Here is a 20,341-nt window from a genome sequence, read left to right on the forward strand (position 1 = left end):
AGACACCCTGGCCTACTTGTCCAAGCTTCACAAGACACTCCCTGAGAACATCTATCCCTCGAGGCTTGGGTTGTGCCCTCCTTCCGTGTGGTCCACTCTCAGGAAAATGGGTCCAGGCAACAGTGACATGAGTCCACAAGTGGTTCAGGGTCACATGGCAGGGAATTGCAAGGGTCTGGGTTCTTGGAGGCTCTAGAATGGGCTTGGTGGGCTCTGGGCAGATGCATCCCACTGGCCCCGTAGTTTCCCAGCCCTGTGGAGAGGGGTACAGCCAGAAGAGGGTAGGATGGGGCCCTCTGTAAGAACAAGAACTTTCTGGAACTTTCCACAGTGCTGCCTCTCATAAGCTTTTAAAAAAATTTTATCATTACGAATCATTTAATATTGGGGCTCCTGGGTGGCTCAGTCAGTTAACCGTCTGCCTTCAGCTCAGGTCATGATCCCAGGGTCCTGGGATCCAGTTGCATGCCAGTTTCCTTGCTCATCGGGGAGATTACTTCTCCCTTTCCCTCTGCCCCTCCCCTCCACTCATGCTCTCCCTCTCTCTCTCTCAAATAAATAAATACAATCTTTAAAAAAAATAATTTAATATTCTACTCCACAATTTCTCAAATTTATGGAAAAGATGTTAAAAGAATTCAGTGAATTCCCCCTTGCTCTTTCTCTCCATAGCTACAAAAACTCGTGCTGAGCTAGTTGAGAGTAAGTTACAGACCCAGTTACAGTCTCTAAATACTTCAGTGTGTGTATACTTTCTGATTTCTCAACCTTTCTTTGTCTTTTATGGCATCAATATATTTGGAAAGTACAGGCTAGACTGTCCCTCAGTTTAGGGTTATCTGATTTTCCCCCTGATCAGAGTCTGGCCACATTATGTTGGGCACCAGTATTTCCTGGGAGACATCATGTATCTCATCAGGAAGCTCATGAGGCTGGTTTGCCCCTTTCAAGTTTGCATGCTGACCTGCAAGTAATATTAAACCATAAACATATCCCATTTCCTAATACTGTTAGAAAACAGACTTTTCCCCATCTTGTAATTTTTATCAAGAAGAATGTTGTGCAATAGGTCTATACTGTAAGTCACATATTAATTTTACCTTTTCTGATAGCTACATCAAAAAAGAAATCAGGTCAAACTAATTTTAATAATATATGTTATTTCATCTGACATACCTAAAATATTATCATCTCAAACATGTAGTCAATATAACAAATTCCCAAGGGGAAATTTTAAATTCTTTTTTTAAATATTCTAAGTCTTCAAAACTCCAGAGAATAAATATTAATTCACAGAAACAGTACAAGAATATTTTCTACAGTTAAAGGTAGTCCTGAGTCTTAGAACTGTGAGTTCCGAACAAGATGAAAACCAGAACCCCACACCTAAGACATTGTGAAAAACTTCTGAAGAAATTAAACAGTTCTAGACAAAGGGATAAAAATGAGAGGAGCGTAAAACTTCTCAAAGCAACGATGGATACTAGAAGATAAAGAATTTGGCATTTGGTAAAAAGCAGGGGATAGAACAAGTCCCACCCCATTCCAACAGCTTGAGAAGGTTGATGGCAAAAGGATACCAAAAACCAACCCTCCATCTTTCTGCCCACACCTGCTGCTTTCCCCAGGGCCTGTCCTGATGAAGGACAGCGCTGTCTACCTAGTGACCCAAGCCAGACTCCTTCGGAGCACCTTCCTCAACTCTACGATCCAAAAAAGACAGCAATTCCTGTAGCTTCTACCTCCTCCAAATCTCTCCAGTCAGACGCTCCTCACCATCCCTCACTCAGATTTCTCCTCCGGATTATTGTCATTAAAGGTTTTGGCCTCCAGTATCCCCTCCAACCTGCCGCTGTCTCTTCTGCAACCAGCAGGACCGTTCTTAAATTCCAATAGCCCCATATTGCTGCACTGCTCACAAACTTTCAGTGGTTCTCTTCAGCTTTAAGACAAGGTTTGGAGTCTTGGGGAAACTCACAGGACTCTGCTTGATGTGGCCCAGACCAGCCTCTCCAGCCCCTTTCTGCTCCTCCCTGATGGAGCTCCTTGCTGTTTCATGCCTGGGGGCGGGGGGGGGGGGGGGGTTCAAGTGTCACTTATCTCAGTGTAAACTCATTTCCTCTCTCTGTGCATTCCTGGCCCTTCAAAAACTCAGCTGGAGGGCCGCCTGGGTGGTTCAGGAGGTTAAACATAGGCCTTTGGCTCGGGTCATGATCTTGGGGTCCTGGGATCGAGCCCACATCAAGCTCTATGCTCAGCAGGGAGTCTGCTTCTCCCTCTCCCTCTGTGATCTCTCTCTCTCTCTTTCTTTCTCTGTCTCAAATAAATAAGTGAAATATTTAAAAACAACAACAACAACAACAACACCTCAGCTGGAGCAGCACCTTGTCTGTGAGGCCTCCTCAGATTGGCATTTGGGAGTGGATTCCTCTGACAACCATGAGGAAGGAGGATTCCTCATAAGCCATGGGCCTGGGGTTGGCTGCGGTCTTAAAACACTACATCAGACATTGGGAGCGTGAACTGTGAAGAGCTGCCCTGACAGTCACTACAGATGCATGGTCACTACGGAAAGAACCAAGCCACGGTGGCCTGGAAGTGGGCTACTCCATTCTTATCACCAAGTCAAGCTTACCTGGGGGCTGTCATGAGAATTTTGTGTCCTTGTTATCTCAAGATGGACTTACTTTTCTCATTTGGGATCAAGGAAGATCAGCAGCATTCATTTACCGGATGACTCAGGCTGACCCTTCCCAGTCAGGCAAGTCTAGAGTGTCACGCCATCTGTTGGTTTGTGCAACAGTTATAAGGAAACCTCAACAAAGACACCAGTGGCCACGGCAGCTTGTGTGAACCTCAGGGCGCCCGTTCTTCAGGCTCTTGTGATCTCCTCTTCGGCACCACGCTCTTTCAGATATGATGAGAGCTATTTCCTCTCAGTGTGACTCCCAGGGCAGTCACGCTTCCCTCTCATTGCAGGGTGAGGACAGAGAAGGGGAGATCACCTCACACAGCCTTCTCACCTTACTACTTTCCTCCACATGAACCCAAGGAGGGACTTCTGAAACCTAAGGAGATTTCTCTTCTGTCCTAATGAGAAAAAAATGATGAAAAAATAGCAGGGTTGGAGACGAAACCATTGCCCTCAGACATCAGGGCTGGTGCTGGGGAGGGCCTTGACACTGTACAGAAATGTATTTGTTCCAGTAAGTTCTTTTCTAACTTTGGTTTTTGGTTTTTGAACATCCGTCCTTTCCTTGGTGGTATGTGTTCATTAAAACAACTTGCCCTCCTCAGGGCATGAGTCACTCTTCATGGGTTACTGGCTGCCAACAACATGTTGGATTCTTTTTTTCTTACTTACCAGCTGCCTTCCAGCATCTGCCTGCTTTCCCTTCTCTCTCAGATTAGGGGTCCACAAACTTCCTCCGGAGAGGGCCAATTGGCAAACACTTCCCACTTTGTGGCCATATGATCTGTTGCCCCTGTTCAATTCTGCTGTTGTAGCAAAACCAGCCACAGACATTATATAAATGAATGGGTGTGGCTGTGTTCTAATAAGATTTTATTTACCAAAAAAAAAAAAAAAAGGGTTTTATTTACAGAAAAAAACCACATCAGGCCAGATTTGGCCCAATGGCCATCCTTTGCCAGCCCCTGCTTTAGAGTATTTCATGCAACAATGTGTCCTTATAAAAGTTCTCACCTTCCCAGACTCCCTTGAACTTAGGGGCAGTCGTGGCCAATGAGACATTAGCAGACTACCACAATAGATTTCTGAAAAAGTTTCTGTTTTCCTAAGAAAGTTGTCCTACTTTCCCTTTCCTTTTTTCTTCCTATCAACAGGAGCAGGAAGCGTGGAGGAGCAGCGGCCGCCCAGTGACAGTGAGGATACACAGGTGAAGATGAAGGCCGATGTCTAAGACAGCAGGGGTGAGTCTCTGGCAGCATGGGGCCCTGGCCCAGCCCCAGGCTCTCTACCCAATGACTTCCTGACTTGCTCAAGCCGCTATTAGGTTTTCCCTTCTTGTAGCTGAATGTACTTCTTACAGGTACACAAGTAAAAACATCCCATGCACACTACATAGAATTTAGAAAATACAGAAAAGCTGAAAGGTGAAGGGAAATCAGACACAGTCTGACCACCCGTAAACATGTGCCTTGGAATGAAAAGGACCCTCTCCGTTGCCCTCAAACTCACCTCGCTTGGACCATTGCAAGACAACTGTGATTATACTTCTGGATACAAAGCCCCAAAAGAATGAGTTTGATTTGTTTGCTCACATCATTCCCTTGCAAGAGATCAGGATGTTGTTAAACCAAGGTTTTTATGGCATTGGAGTGACAGTTCTTGGCACTTGTGGCCCTTATGAACTTGAAAAAGGATAGCCTTTTGTTAGCCAAGTAAACCTTTCAGACCTGAAACTCTTCCTCAGGATGGAGCCCCACCATTCTCTGTCAAATATACGCATGAGCAGACAACCTTCCTTGTTAAGGGGCAAGTTGCCTCTAGATCCAGGAAGAGACCAACCGATTGGAGGAAGAGTATAGAGCCTGGACACTAAACTACAAGTGGGAAGAGTCTAGCGTAACACAACAGAGGGGATGTAGCAGAGTAGTCAATGGGGTCGGGGCCACTGGATTTCTAAATGTAAAAAAAGAAATTAGACTACCAAAGTAATTTCTAGAAGGACTAAAGACCCAAGGTAAAACACATTAAAACATGTGAGAATCCCTTCATGTCCTTGGGGTGGGGAAGAATTTCTTGACAAGACTTACCATGAGGAAAAGACTGATAAATCTGGCTACATTAAAATGTAAAACTTTGAAATCTTTATTGAGTAATAGGGTAGGGGCAGAGATCACAATAGCTTCAGACGCTATGGACTAAATTGTGTCTCCCCCTAGTCACCCCTCCCCCCAATTCATACGTGGAAGCTCTAAATCCCACTGTGACTGTATCTGACATAGGTTCTTTGGGAGGTAATTAAGGTTAAATGCGTCATAAGGGTGTGGCCCTAATCCAGTGAGACTGTGGCATTATAAAAAGAGAAAGATCTCTCTCTCTCTCTCTCTCTCTCTGCCAAATGAGGACACAGTGGAAAGGCAGCCAACGGCAAACCAGGAAGACAGTCCTTACCAGGAACTGAATGGGTTGGCACCTTGATTACAGACTTTAGTAGCCTCCAGAACTATGAGAAATACATTTTTTTTCATTTAAGCCACCTAGTCTATAGTATTTTGTTATGGCAGCCCACACAGACTAATACCCCTGGAACCAACTGTTATAACCTAATATAAAGAGACAATTGTTCTGAGATATTAAAAAATGACCCACGTATCCTTGGATTGAGAGGCACCATGTTGTGAAGGTAGTGATCCTCTCCCAAAATGATAGATACTTTATGGGATCCTATTTAAAATTACAGAAGATTATTCTTTTACCCTGAAGCTGATTTAATAATGCCTCGAGAAATGATGTGAAAAAGACAAATTTTTTTGAAAAAAAAAAAAACACAAGAATGTGAGTGGGGCTATTTTCCCACATAGCAAAACACAATGGATTTGGTGACTTTGGTGTAGAAATAGACATATAGTGACCCAGAAGAGAAGAGACTCCAGAGATCCCCATACCTCTGTGCCCATGTTTATATGCGCCCGTGTGTCCATGTGTATTAAAAGTGGTATTTTAAATCAACAACAAAACAATGGCATTATCAATAAATGGTACTAAAAGAATTAAATCTTAATTAAGCAGCTAAGATTAGGTTAGGTCCTTACCTAGCACCATATGCAAATTAATTTTAGGTAAAGGTTTGGCATTAAAATTTTAATAAAGTAGTTGTGGTGATGATCATATTTGAACCCCCCCCCCCCAATCTATTTACCCCAAAGGATTGGTTTAAGGCAATCATGGTAATCACATTTCCTTGGGCAGTAATGGAGCCAAGACACGAAGGGAAGTATGTTGGAGCTTTGGGAAAATTTTTTCATGTTTCTAAGGAAGAGCAACAGGAAAATACAGCCCCTTTTGTTCCTCTGGATTTTCTGTGAACTTTCTGTATGAAATCTGTGCCTGCTCTCACCATCTTGCTAGCAGCCAAAGATAAAGACAGAACCAAAGATGGGATGCAATGAAGTCAAGCTCAGGAAAACCTCATGGATCACTGTTCATACCATGCTAAAATCCACCTTCCTTCTGGACATCTTAAGTGAAATAATACAGTTCCTTATCGAGAGAGCGCATAGGAGAACACTTTAAGTAACTTAGAATTAAGAAGTAATTTTTCATCAGAATACAAACCCTAAAATCTGTGAAAGAAAGATCAACGTAATTGATTAAAAATCCACCTAACTTCATCATAACAAAATGAAAATAGAAGCAGCAGAAGGGGAGAAAATATTTGCAAGATTCATAACAGATCAATGGACCATTATCCATAGCCCTAAGAAGATCCACAAATCATAGGAAAAGTTAAGGAAAAACTCCTATAGAAAAATGAGCAAACGATACTAAAAAGTTGCTTCACGGAAGAAGGAATGTGAGAGATGATACGCATGATAAGGTGGCTGACCTCTCTGGTAATCAAGAGAGTCAACAGGAAAACAGCTTACCGAGCTGACAAAAATTTAAATGATGACAATAATGTCCATTTTGATGAGGAAGCAAGTATTGATGGGAATGTAAATTGGTATAGGTCTTGTTGAGGACAATCTGCTAACATCTACCAAAGTTTTAAAGGTGCTTGTGCTCAGAAGAGTGCAACTTACCTATTCTAGAAAAATGTGCACACAAAGGCTCCACAGGAGTGTATGAAGGTGGTCATTGTAGAATTGTCATTGAGAAAAAAGGGGAAATAAGCTAAATATTAATATTAACATTTAGAAGAAAAATTAATAAATGATGGTACATTGCAATTGTGAAATATTCTGTGGCATTTTTAATTGGGTAATTGTGATCTGAAGTAGAAAAATCTCCCAAGCTATATCATTAGGAGAAGAAAAAAAATCACAGAAGTTGGGGCACCTGGGTGGCTCAGTGTGTTAAGCCTCTGCCTTTGGCTCAGGTCATGATCTCAGGGTCCTGGGAGTGAGCCCCACATCAGGCTCTCTGCTCAGTGGGGAGCCTGCTTCCCCCTCTCTCTCTGCCTGCCTCTCTGCCTACTTGTGATCTCTCTCTGTCAAATAAATAAATAAAATCTTTTTAAAAATCACAGAAGTTATATATACATGCAGAGAGAGAGAAATTATGTAAAATAAGTCCATTCTTATAAAAAATGAATATATAGAATAAATCTATTGTAAAAATTAGATATTTTTTACTATGTGAAATTAGAATGCATCTCACAACTTCTGGCATGTCATAATTTAAAGGACTTTTTTTTCCTTTGATATACAGAAAATGATGGTTACTTTTATTATTTATTTATTTATTTTTGGGATGGGGAGGGGCAGAGGGAGAGGGAAGGAGAGAGAGTCTTAAGCAGGCTCCACGCCCAGCACAGAACCTGATACAGGCCAATCTCACAACCCTGAGATCTGACCTGAGCTGAAATCAAGAGTCAGACACTTAACCAACTAAGCCTTTCAGGTGCCCCAAAAATGGTACTTCCAAAAAATAGATGCATCTGGGGCACCTGGCTGGTTCCATGGGTGGAGCATTCAACTCTTGATCTCAGGGTTGTGAGTTTGAGCCCCACATTGGGTGTAGAGATTACTAAAATATAATATTTTTAGATATCCAAATGGCCAACAGAGATGAAAAAGTGGTCAACATCACTCAACATCAGGGAAATACAAATCAAAACCACAGTAGGATACCACCTCACACCAGTCAGAATGGCTAAAATTAACAAGTCAGGAAATGACAGGTGTTGGCAAGGATGCGGAGAAAGGGGAACCCTCCTACACCGTTGATGGGAATGCAAGCTGGTGCAGCCACTCTAGAAAACAGTATGGAGGTTCCTCAAAAAGTTGAAAATAGAGCTTCCCTACAACTCAGCAATCGCACTCCTGCTTATTTACACTGAAGATATGAAGGTAGTGATCCAAAGGGGCACGTGCACCCCAATGTTTATAGCAGCAATGTCCACAATAGCCAAACTATGGAAAGAGCCTAGATGTCCATCAACAGATGAATGGATAAAGAAGATGTGGTATGTGTGTGTATATATATATATACACACACATACATACATACAATGGAATATTATGCAGCCATCAAAAAACACTGAAATCTTGCCATTTGCAACAATGTGGATGGAACTAGAGGGTATTATGTTGAGCAAAATAAGTCAGAGAGGCACGATTATCATATGATCTCACTGATTTGAGAAATTTGAGAAACAAGACAGGGGATCATAGGGGAAGGAAGGGAAAAATGAAACAAGATGAAACCAGAGAGGGAGACAGACCTTAAAAGACTCTTGGTCTCAGGAAACAAACTGAGGGTTGCTGGAGTGGAGGGGGTTGGGAGGGATAGGATGGCTGGGTGATGGACATTGGGAGAATATGTACTATGGTGAGCACTGTGAATTGTGTAAGACTGATGAATCACAGACCTATGCCCCTGAAACAAATAATACATTATATGTTAATTTTTAAAAATTTAAAAAAATAAAAAATTTTAAAAAATTAAAATTAAAAAAAATAAAATCTTTAAAAAAATAAAACAAAGACGTTACTACTATGCACAGACAGATGCGTAGATAATAGATGATCAATAGAGAGGTGATAGAAGACTATAAGGATAAGCACCAAATGTTCTGTGTGCTTCCCTTTATCTCTGCTGACTTCTGTATTGTTTGAACTTTTTACGAGAATGTATTTGTGAGTGAGTTGTGTAAATGTTTTTAAAATTCAAATTATTCTGTTTAATCTTGACTACTTTAAATCCTTTCTTGTTTTCTTTTTGTTTGCATTGGCCTGACAAAGCCCCACCCCATCCTTTTCAACCTTTCAGTGTCATTTTAGACCTCTTTGGTGAGCAGTTACTGGATTGCTTTGTTGCCTTTCTCTAACCTAAGCCTTTGCCTATTTTTAAAGGGGTTTAAAAGTGTTGACATTTGTTGACACAATGGTTCTTCAGGGTATTACTCCTGTCATCTTGCCTCATGCCTTACATTATGTCTCCTCTCTATTTTGTCCTTTACTAAGTGGGTAGTATTTTGTTTGCTTTTATCTTCTGCAATAATTTGGAAGTTAGACGTCCTGCTTTAAAATTCTATGAGGGGTGGCTAAATTAGGAAGTAATTCTTAAATTCAAATGTATAGGCAGGCCTCGGGCAGGAAAAACAAACGTCTAGGTATTCCAGGAATGGAAGTTTACTCCAGGGGCCCACAAAACTTTGGAAGGACAGGACTATATTGGTCAGAGAATCCCCCAAACTGATCTGAGCCAGAAGGTCTGAAGCTACTGTGAAATCTTTAGTTTGTGGTCACAGCCATCTCAGGAGAACAATGAACCAGTCTTCAGGAGAGTGTCTCTCCTGGACCAACTCTAGCCCGGAGCCGTATGGAGAGGTGATCCTAGGAGCTGTCATTCCCGGCTTCTTTGCAGCCTTGCAGAATGAGAGCAAGTTGATAACAGACACCAGAAGAGAATTTTTATTGTTTTACTAAAAAGTGAACATTCACAGTTGACTCCTCTTTATATGGAATGAGAAATCAAGTGTTCCTTGATCAATGTTTCCCCATTTCCAGTAATTTTAACTAAACAATTTAAAATATAATTATCCATTTCGATTTTTTGTATTTACATTTCTTCTGCCTTCCAGTATAAGTTCTTCAGTGTCTCCTCTCATTAATCAACTTTTTTTTGCAGCACCATATTTATTAGTTTTCAGCACCCAAAATGGATGCTGGTCTGTACTACATTTTCAATTCCATGGAGTCATTTCTAATTTGGCCCACTGTATTCTCAATAAGTCTTGTTCCTATTTAGTAGGAGAATTTCAGCAACAGTTACTGAAAACACAAGGCAAGTAGTTTCTAAAAATATTTTTTTCCCTACCAAAAAAATCAACATCAGAAGGAGAAAATTCTATATTTTACTCCAGAATATTGGGCCATTTTTCTCCTCTTCAGTTAAATTGATTTTCATTGGTCTGTGTTAATTTTTCCCTCTTTGGTTAGCCTTTAGAGTGAGATATATTCAGGATGAGGCTGGAGACTTAAATATAACTCACCCACTTCCAGGCTGGAAAGGGAGAGGAGAGTAGTTTTTCTGTTCAATGAATAAGTAAGGCACCATGCAGGAAACCATATCTGTGCATTTGACCTACTTTGAAGACTTTCTGGACACCGTTAAATTGGATGCTTAGGGGACAAGCTCTCTCTGAAGCACAGAATCCATTAAATGCCCATGAATCAAATGGTGGTTTCTGTCCTAGAGTAGAATTTAAACTATCTGGAGTGGCCAGAGCTGGAATACGATACCCTCCCTGCAGTGGTACATTGATTGCAAAAGAGCTCAGCTTTGGCTGCAGAGAGAAGCTGAAAGTCAATTCCGAGCCATTGTTAAGGAGATTATTTCACTTTCTCCAGAATCTGGAGAACGCATATCTCTTGCTTCTATACAGCAAGGACTGGCTGGGGTACACAGTGTCTAAATGCTTGGGTCAAATATGAAAAATACGCGATCACCCGGAAGAAATGGATGGCCATTTATTTGAGCTCCTAAAGATATGGGAAACAAACAAAAAAAGACATAGGATTAAAAACAAAAGTGGAATCATTTCCAGGCAGAGACAGAGCCAAGAAAGGGGCCCAGGTCCCCGCCCCCTTACCCAGAGCACCCTTCAGCCTTGGCATCCTGTCCTTTGAATCAGAGTCATTGTCTGGCTCTAATGCAAACACTGGCTTCATTGTGATTCTGCAGAGAGGCAGCCCCACACGCACTGCTTTCTACCCGCCTGGGGCTTCTTTGGGCTTATCCCATGGAGCTATGACTCCGGCAGCCAGCCAGGAGGGCCTCTATCCAGGGTGGTGCCTCGAGATTTCTGCTGATTTATTACACAAGAGCTCCCAGGTAAATCCTTTTGCTGTCCCATGGGAAATGTCAAGTCAGGGGCAAAGTTTATGTGCTGTCTGATTGGATCTGGGGGTTTGGGTCAGAATGGATGGTGGCCAGGACCTTCATGTTTGATCATATCCGCTTCTGAAGATACTTGGATGGGCCTTAGACTATCTGGAAAGTTCTAGAAAAATTCTTGATTCCACGAATCAAGCATCCTAAGGGGTTTTCTTGAAATCTAGGGAATGGAGCAGGATAATTAGAGATAGATGAGGTGCATAGGGTGGCTCAATGCAATGCTTCTCAAACTCATGGTCATTGAACTTACCTATGGAGCTAATAAACATGCAGATTCCTAAGCCACATTCCCCAGGCTTCTCATCCATAGGTCGGTGGTTGAGACGAGCATTCTCAACTGATTCTAAAGCAAGAGGGTCACATGACAAATTCCACCTAGAAAAACACTGATTTACGGGGATGTAGGCAAAGTAAACACTAGAAGCAATCAGTTATGCTGTGTATGGCCCAAGAATGGGTTCCTCAGGAACTACAAAAGGAAGACTCCATGTGTCACCCTCCCACTGGAAGGAAGGTGAGAATGGCTTTGCACCTAACCAGACTTCCTCAGCAAGCAGGGATCCTACAAACTCCAGTAATATGCATTGCTTTCAGGCGACACTCTCCCAAAGGTCAAGGACAGTAGCAAGGAAAGGGAAGAAACCTTCCTTCTGTCAGGTGACATCAGACTGATGAGTTCAACTGGGAAATCCCAGCGAGAAACAGTGTGTCGTGATATCAATCAGTGCCTGTCTGCCCACACCCCCACTAAGGAAAACTACCCCACCCACCATGCCTGATTTCCAGGTGACCATATGAAGTGCCACAAGAAGACGCATCCTTGGCCACAGCTGATTAGAATAAGGATGGGCACCTGAACTCCAGGCAGCCAATTTTTAGGTGATATGGGACATGAATTGGCATGAATAGATGAACAAAGCCAATCAGATTACCTCTCCTGGGAATTTGAATTGGGAAATATGGAGAACCCAAACCAGTTATCAGTCAGTCATAGTTGATCAAAAGGTCATGTCCTGGCAAGAAAGGCTAGGGAAGCTATGATGAACCACGAGCAGGCAAAGGATGCCAGTGAGTGAAGAGAAGAAAGCAGAGCAGATAAGCAGAGAGATTCAGAAATTTTGAGAAAATCTGAGAAATGAGAAGAATGGGAAAACCTGGTTAAGAGCACCAGGTAAAAAGCAAATCATAAATGCTCTCCAATTCTCCAACTCTCCAACTCAAGTAATGTGAAACCTTGATTGAGCAAACTTGAGAGACTCTCCATGGCTGGCAATGAAATACTCATAAACAATGCAATGGGACTAATATCAGCCTGGATGTTCATGCTCTCTGGGTTTTATACGTTGAACCTAATCTCCAAAGTATTAGGAGTTGGGGCCTTTGGGAAGCGATTAGGTCATGGTGGTGGGGACTTATAAATGAGAGTAGTGTGAGAGTAGTGCCCACATGAAAAGCCTTAGAAAACAACCTCATCCCCTTCTACCTTGGGAATATGCAGCAAAAGACTGTTGTCAGTGAACGAGAAAGTGGACCTTCATCAGACACTGAATCTGTCAGCACCTTGACCTTGGACTTCCTGCCTCCAGATGATACGAAATAAATTTCTGTTTATAAGCCACCCAATCTATGGTCCTTTGTAATAACAGCCCAAAGGGACTAAGACAAACATTAAATAAGCTCTTATTGCACGCAATGTACTTGCTGAGTGTTTAGTGTATTCTGCTCCATTTATACTCACAGTAGCACTAAAATATATACCTCATATAAGTGCTTGCCTGTTCTACTTTATCATCTTTGCTTTAGAACTAAGGAAAATTAAGGAATTGTCTAGCTCTTCACTCTCCCGTACAGTTGTCACATGTCCTGTATGGTAGTCACGTGTCGGTCTTAAGCTTCCAAAATGTGGCCAAGTCTAAACTGAGATGTGTTGTAGGTATAAAAGCCACACCAAAGTTTTGAAATTTAGCACAAAAATTTAAAAGACAGTGTAAAATATCTCATTGACCGTTTTTGGCTGATAACATGTTGAAACGACACACGTGATGTATCTAAACGTATGTATCTACTATAGCCATTTTTACTTTGCTCTTGGAAGCCACCACTAGACTGTAAAGAAACTGCAGCTTGACTACCAAATGAACAGAGAGAGAGAGAGAGAGCATGTGGTCATGTGGAGGAGCCCCTAAGTGCCAGACATTTGAACAAAGCCTTCTAGGACTTTCCAGCAGAACCAAAGTGCTCAGCTGAATGCAGCCTAACTAGTGTCTGAGCTAATGCCATGTGGAGCAAATTACTCAGCCAAACACAGCCCTGATGGCAGAACCAAGAGAACGAATAAAGTGCTGTTGTTTCAAGCTGCTAAGTTTGGAGGTAGTTTGTTACACAGCAGTAGACAATAAAGTGTGCCTTCTGTGGGCAACACCCTATGAAAGACAGATCCTGCAAGGAACAACATAACCAAGGATGTTTCCTGCCCTCCATGAGCTTAGAAAAAGGGGGACATCAAACGCGTGTGTACAAAAATAAGTTTAAGGGCACCTGGGTGGCTCAGTCTGTTAAGCATCTGCCTTCAGCTCAGATCATGATCTCAGGGTCCTGGGGTCCAGCCCTGCTTCGGACTTCCCACTCAGTAGGGAGTCTGCTACTCCCTCTCCTTTTGCCCTTCCCCGTCATGCTCTCTCTCTCTCTGTCTCAAATAAATAAATAAAATCTTTAAAAAAAAAAAAGTTCAGGAGGGGATATGGGAGCCCAAAGGACACATATTTCAAGTTTAATGTTAAACTTGCAGTGGCTTTGGGGAGCCTCGCAGAGGACTTCATTCATACCACTTGGAACTGGGGCCTTTTCAGCCCCAGGCCTGCTAGTTAAACTCTCCCTGTTAGTTTACGGCAGCTCACAGGATTTCAGACTAGGCCTTTGAGTTGCTGCCTCTACCTGCTGGATACCATAAGGCCCTGTTCTCCCCCACCTGCGCCTGATGAGGAGAGAGGCAGACACCCCAGTGCTCTCTCCTGGCGCCCCTTAAGGACAGGTCCACAAGCCTTGCAGGAGCTCAGCCGGAGGGAAAACAAGTTGCAAACCGGGAAATAACACAGATACTGACTATTAACAAGTTTTTGTTCTGCAATGGGCCAGACAGTCTCCACTATCTCCCTAAATGTAGCAAATAAAAGCATGTGGGAATTTTAACCTCCAAGGATGGGGCTCCTCTCCCCTCCCCCGCTTCTGACTCTGTGTATATCTAGGGTCCTTCCAGGCCATTTTTTCCCCCATATGGTCCACAGGGGACATCTAGGCACAACTATAGGTGCTCCTTTGTTTCAAGTTGGCCATTTGCATCTCTGGCTTTCCAGCCTGGGTGACACCCACTTGATTAGGCATTTGTCTCTTGTAGGCTCAGAGACCCTCATTTACATTTCCCCACAATAGTGAATGGCTTACAGGCTGTTGAAATACAGTTGCTAAAAAACTAGTAATTGTGCCAGAAAGCTACCCTTTGAGGTTTGCACTTGGAGCATTTCAGAGCTGAGGACCAGCTTTGAAAGGAAAGGCAGTGTGAGCAAACTAAGAGCAGCTCAGCCTTGCCAAGGGCGGCCATGTTGCCGGCCACTTCCCACCCAGGGCTTCGTCAATAACACATGGAGAAAGGATTTCGTAGTTAGATCCAAATCCACAAAAGCAGTGTCACTGTTTAAATCTGACATAGAGTCAGTGCATAAAACAGAAATCACATATGGTCACAATTATTCTTCAAAGCCTGTAAATAGAGCAGACATTGTTGTGTGTTTACAACCCTGGGCAGTCATTCTTATAACCATTGAAAGTTCGAGTTAAAAACAAAAGGAAGGAGAAAAGAAACATCTATGTATAAATGTCCACTTTCAAAGCAATTTACCTTTACAATAACTGCTAAATTCCCAGCCACATTACCGTTCTTTCCACATCTTTAGCAGGAAATAAGGGACAGGTAGAAGAAGAATAAGTAAGGTAAAGTCAACACTGAAAGACAGTGAGGCACCGTTCTAACTAGTTGATGTGTATTCGCTTATGCAGTCCTTACTGCACTAGCAATCGTCCCTATTTCACAGAAGAGGAAACTGAGGTATGCATGGAGGTTGTGGAATTATCCAAGGTTTCATATTAGAATGGGATAGCACTCCCAAGAGGACGTGGTAATTGAGCTACTTGTGAAGGAAATGTAGGATTTCAAGAACTGGAACTAAGATAGATGGAGAAGAATATTTGGGGTGAGAGGCAACATGTGAGCCAAGGAATAGAGATGGAAAATATAGGGCATGTATGGGGGATGGTGCTTTTGTGGCTGGGTCAAAGTGAGGTGATGTGGGCCCAAGCGAAGGATCAAGAAAGTATTTTTGAGACATTTTTGGTTCGGAAAGGTGTTTTTATTGAAGCTCTGGGCCAGAACCCATGGGTGGAAAGAGTTGCACTGGGATTGTGAGAAGCGTTTGATTATATACAATTAAGTTGGGTGGGGTATAGAGGTCTTAGAGAAGACCCCTAAGTCTTCTTTAATATATGGAGTTTCCAAAAGGATGTCCATATGTTAAAGAAGACTTAGAGGTCTGGCTATTGTCAAGCTAGTGTTGCTTTTTGCCTCTAGCAAGACATTAAAATGAAGACAGTTGTGAGCTTCTTGAGGAACGTCATACTCTGCCCGTCTCAAGTATTTGTCAAAAGGCTGCAAACTGTAAGGATATTTCATTTTACCTACATTTCTTTTGCCTTTGTTCTCCTTGTCGGAAGGATGAGTGAGATCTGGCATAGGACTCCAAAGCTGGATAATTTGGTATAATGGTTTAATTTCATGTGTCAACTCAGCTGAGCCATGGATGCCCAGATACTTGGTCAAAGCCTATTCTGGGTGTTTCTATGAGAGTGTTTTGAGATGAGATTAATATTTAAATCAGTGGATCTTGAGTAAAGCAAATTGCTTCCCTCGTGGGGTTGGATCTTGTTTAACCAGTTGAAGGCCTGAATACAACAAAAAGATCGGCCTCCCCCAAGCCAGACAGAAGGCTCCAGCAGTCTGCTTCAGACTTCAGCTGCAACAACACCATCTCTTCCTGGTTCTACAGGGGACAGCCTTCAGACTGCAACATCAACTCCCCTGCCTCTCTAGCCTGTTGACCTGCCCTGTGGTATTGGACTCGCCAGCCTCCACTATTGCCATTACCTTATAGCAGATCTGTTTCTCTCTTGATACATCCTACTGGTTCTGTTTTTTAGAGCCAAATCACGGGAGAGTCATAGAACTTGATATCTGGAGAAAAGCCTTAACCCACCACCCTCATGAGAACGATAGAAGGGAAAGAAGACACATCTTAGAGACTTTCAGGGGCTTGTGAAGACCATATAGCCAGTAAATAGCAGGGAAGTGGACTAGCTGCCGGCCGGGGACTCCCTTTCCAAACTCTTTTGTGCTCTCCCCTTTGACTCACACACAGGATGCAGGTGGAGTTGGTGAGGGGACAGAGCTCTCCTGTGTGCTGCCCAAATACATTCTCTGCTTTTCTTCTCCAAACACAGCATACCACTGGTGTTGGCCCCCACAGCACACGCCCAGCTATTGCTGTCCTGCCCTGTCGAATGCCTCACAAGCAGGCAGTTCCCAAGACCAGGCCAGGAGCCCAGTGGGCCAAGCAGGCCTCTTCTCAGCCTGACCAGAATTGACTGCTTCCTCTCCTGGCATGATTTTAGGATTTCCCATTCTCCTCCCTGCCGCATTTCCTGCTTAAAATAACTATTTTCCTAGGTCAGTTCAGCTGCTCTCTGGTTCAGGCAAAACCGAAGAGACGAAGGAAAATAAAAGCCGGTCAGGTATGTTGGCCTATTGTTCACGCTATAGAGGCACCAATAATTACCTAATCCCACACCTCACCCACTCTGACCCTATCTCATAGCCCCGAATGTTTGTTTTGCTTGTGTTGTCCAAAGACCCCTTAATCAAGTTCAAATTTTTACCTTCTTGATGGGAAGGACAAGGGGAGACAGCGTCATGGCTCTTGTATGTGGACTGCTCTGGACAAAAGTATGAGACCACTCTGCACTGTCCCTTGCCTGCCCCTGTGTTTCAAACCTACTTGTCTTCCCAGCTGCAAATCTTTTATTCCAGTCAAACTGGTCGCTTGATTGTTCCCTAAACTTGCCTGGTGTTTTGCTACCCAGAAACCTTTGCCCCCACCACCTGCCTCCATAGAATGTCCTCCCCACTTCTTTCTACCTAGCCAAATCAGACTGATTTCACCCTTCTTCAACACATGTGTTATCTCATCCTGCAAGCTCCAGCAGAAATTCTTATCTGTGAAGCTTTCTGGGACTCTCTCCACCGGAAGTGACCACTTCCTCCTTTCTCTGATGCTTATTTTCTGGACTACTCATTTGGCACTTACTATATTCCAGTACTTTATCCACTCATTTATTTTATTTCAACAAGTATCTACCGAGTGTTATTTTCCCGAAACCGTGGTAGGTGCTGGAGGTACAGGAATGAAGAAGACACCTGGGTAGCCTTCAAGAGATTCAGTTCTACTGGTAGAAACCGGCTCCTGAGGAGATAGTGGTCATACAGTGGGGTAAGTGCAGGTCCAAGAGGTTTCCTATGTGATCTCTGTCCTGGTTCAATCTTGATGGGTGAGTAGAAGTTGGTCAGCCGAAGGTGGGAAGAAAGCATGTTTTCAAGGGCAGAACAGGGGCCTGGAGCTGGGGAATGGCTGAGTGTATGGAAGGAGATCGTCGTAAGCAGCCCTCTCTTGCCGGGACAGAAAATGTTGCTAAAGCATGGAATGTACAAGATATAAAGTGAGAATCTGGAAAACTGGGCTTAGAAGTTAGATTTATCCTGGGGGTCGTGGTATGCTATTGAGGGTTTTAAACACAGGATCAACCCCAGATTTGCAGTTCGGCATCCCTCTGGTTATAATGTGAAGAATGGCTCAACTGGGGAGAGACTTGAGGCAGGAAGCTCTAAGGAGGTGATGGCAGGAACCCAAGGTACGAAATAAGAAGGCAATGATATCTCTCCCAGGAATGAGCACACTAGATTTGAGGAACATACAAGATGTATAATCATATCAAAGTCAGTGTTGTGAAGGGCTTCACAACAGCAAGTGTACAATATAAACACAATGCGAGGTAGGAACTCCATTATGGAGATGGAAAAAATGTCTGTGAGACAACTGTCTGCTATCCTGCTGACAGTCTTAAAAACCTAAAACAGGCCATAGATTCATCACTCTCATGACCCGGCCATTTGGGTGTGTCATATCTCTTCTCCTAGACTGCAGGCTCCTTGAGGGCAGGCTAGAGTCATTTTAATCATCAGCTCTTGCAACAAGCCAAAGGCTCTGTTCTCCCTGTGAGAAGGAGGTAGAGGTAAGATCAAAGGAGCAGATGATTCTAATACAAAGTAGATCCTTCCATTCTCGGAAGCTTGATCCTATATGTTCTTCCTTGCTTTCCCTCCTCTCCTCTTCCTATCTCTTCTTATTCCTTTCTTCACCTTGGTCCAAAGCAATCTCCTTCACTTACATGGCTTAAATCTGTATGTTGATGGCTTTCCAAATGTATGTTTCCAGACCGACCTGTCTTCTGAAGTCAAGATTAATCTATCCAGCTGTCTACTTGATATCTCTATAGGCAATGTTATGTCTAAAACTGAACCTCAGACATGTTCACCTAAATCTGTTCTTCCAGCATGGCTCTTCTCATTGGGTGGCCACATTATCCACTCAGATGTCCGTTCCGGGAGTAACCTGCAATACCTCCCCCCTCTCCCTCAGTCTCCACAACCAATAAAAAGCCAGACCTCCCAACAGGTCTAGGATCTCTCCTCTGTTCACAGTCCCTACATTCAACACCATCATTCATACAGAAAGGGTACAATCCCTTCTTGTCAGCCACTCTTGTGTTCTGGCTTCTGCTTCTCCCTCTCTCTCTACTGCTCCCCCTGCTTGTGCTTTCTCTATCAGATAAATAAAATCTTTAAAAATAAATAAAATTACATATCGGACCACATGACTTATTTGTGTCAAAGTCTTTAAAATAGCTTCTATCTGGGGTGCCTGGGTAGCTCAGTGGGTTAAAGCCTCTGCCTTTGGCTTGGGTCATGATCCCAGGGTCCTGGGATTGAGCCCTAAATTGGGCTCTCTCCTCAGCAGGGGACCTGCTTCCTCCTCCTCTCTCTCTCTCTCTGCCTGCCTCTCAGCCTTCTTGAGATCTCTATCTGTCAAATAAATAAATAAAATCTTTTAAAAAAATAAAAAATAAAATAAAATAGCTTCTATCATACTTGGGACATTTTTCAAAATGCTTACCATGCATGACCTCATAATCCTCCATGATTGGACATCCTACCCCTCACTCCCTCGTCTTCCTCACTGGCATCCTTTCAGTTCTTCAAACACCTCGTCCTTCTCTAGCTGGGCTACTTATCTACTGTCCTTCATGAAAGGCTCCTACCTGCCCTCTTCACTGAGGTCATGGACAACTCCAACAGATCCATCAGGCCTCAGTTTAAATGTTCATTTCTCAGAAAGGCCTTTGCCCTTCAAACACACATCGCAGTTTTTTCATAATCCCCGTATTCCCTAGAGCACTTAACACAATTTGCAAATACATTTATTTGTGTGACCGTGTGTTCAACACCATCCCACCCTGCACCCCCCAGCCCCCAGGATACACACACACACTTCCGTTTCCCACTGCCACTTCTCTGGATACCAGCAAAGGACTTGGTGTGCTGAACACAGTAGATTTTTGTTGAATGAATGTGGTCAAGCCTGTGAGAAGTAGACAAACGAGGGGCCAGCATTATTTCATGGAGGAGGGAGGACCTCTGAATGGTGGTGCAGAGAAGGCTTCCAGGAAGATAACGCATTTGATGGGGGCTTTGACAAATGGGTGGGTGGAACCATCCAAGGTGAAGGAGAATAAAGGAGCAGGTGGAGGGAGGGACTTCCGGAGTGGATAGACCACCAGGCTGGAGAAACCCCAGTGGATCTGAGAAATGATGGGTAACCAGGATATCTGAAGCATAGGGTTTGGGACAGGGAGGTGGAATAGAAAAGGTGTGCCAAGAGCTGGCTTTAGGACCTATTCTTAAATCTCTGGGAGGTACTGATAGGTGGCCAAGAGGCTTCTCCTGGACCAGACAGCCCTTCTTTTCCTGGAGGGCTGGTACCTGGCATATTTCACAAACATGTGTGTCCCTTCATTAGCTCTCACACAGGA

This window comes from Lutra lutra, chromosome 10, assembly GCF_902655055.1.
Source record: "Lutra lutra chromosome 10, mLutLut1.2, whole genome shotgun sequence".
Lineage (NCBI taxonomy): Eukaryota > Metazoa > Chordata > Mammalia > Carnivora > Mustelidae > Lutra > Lutra lutra.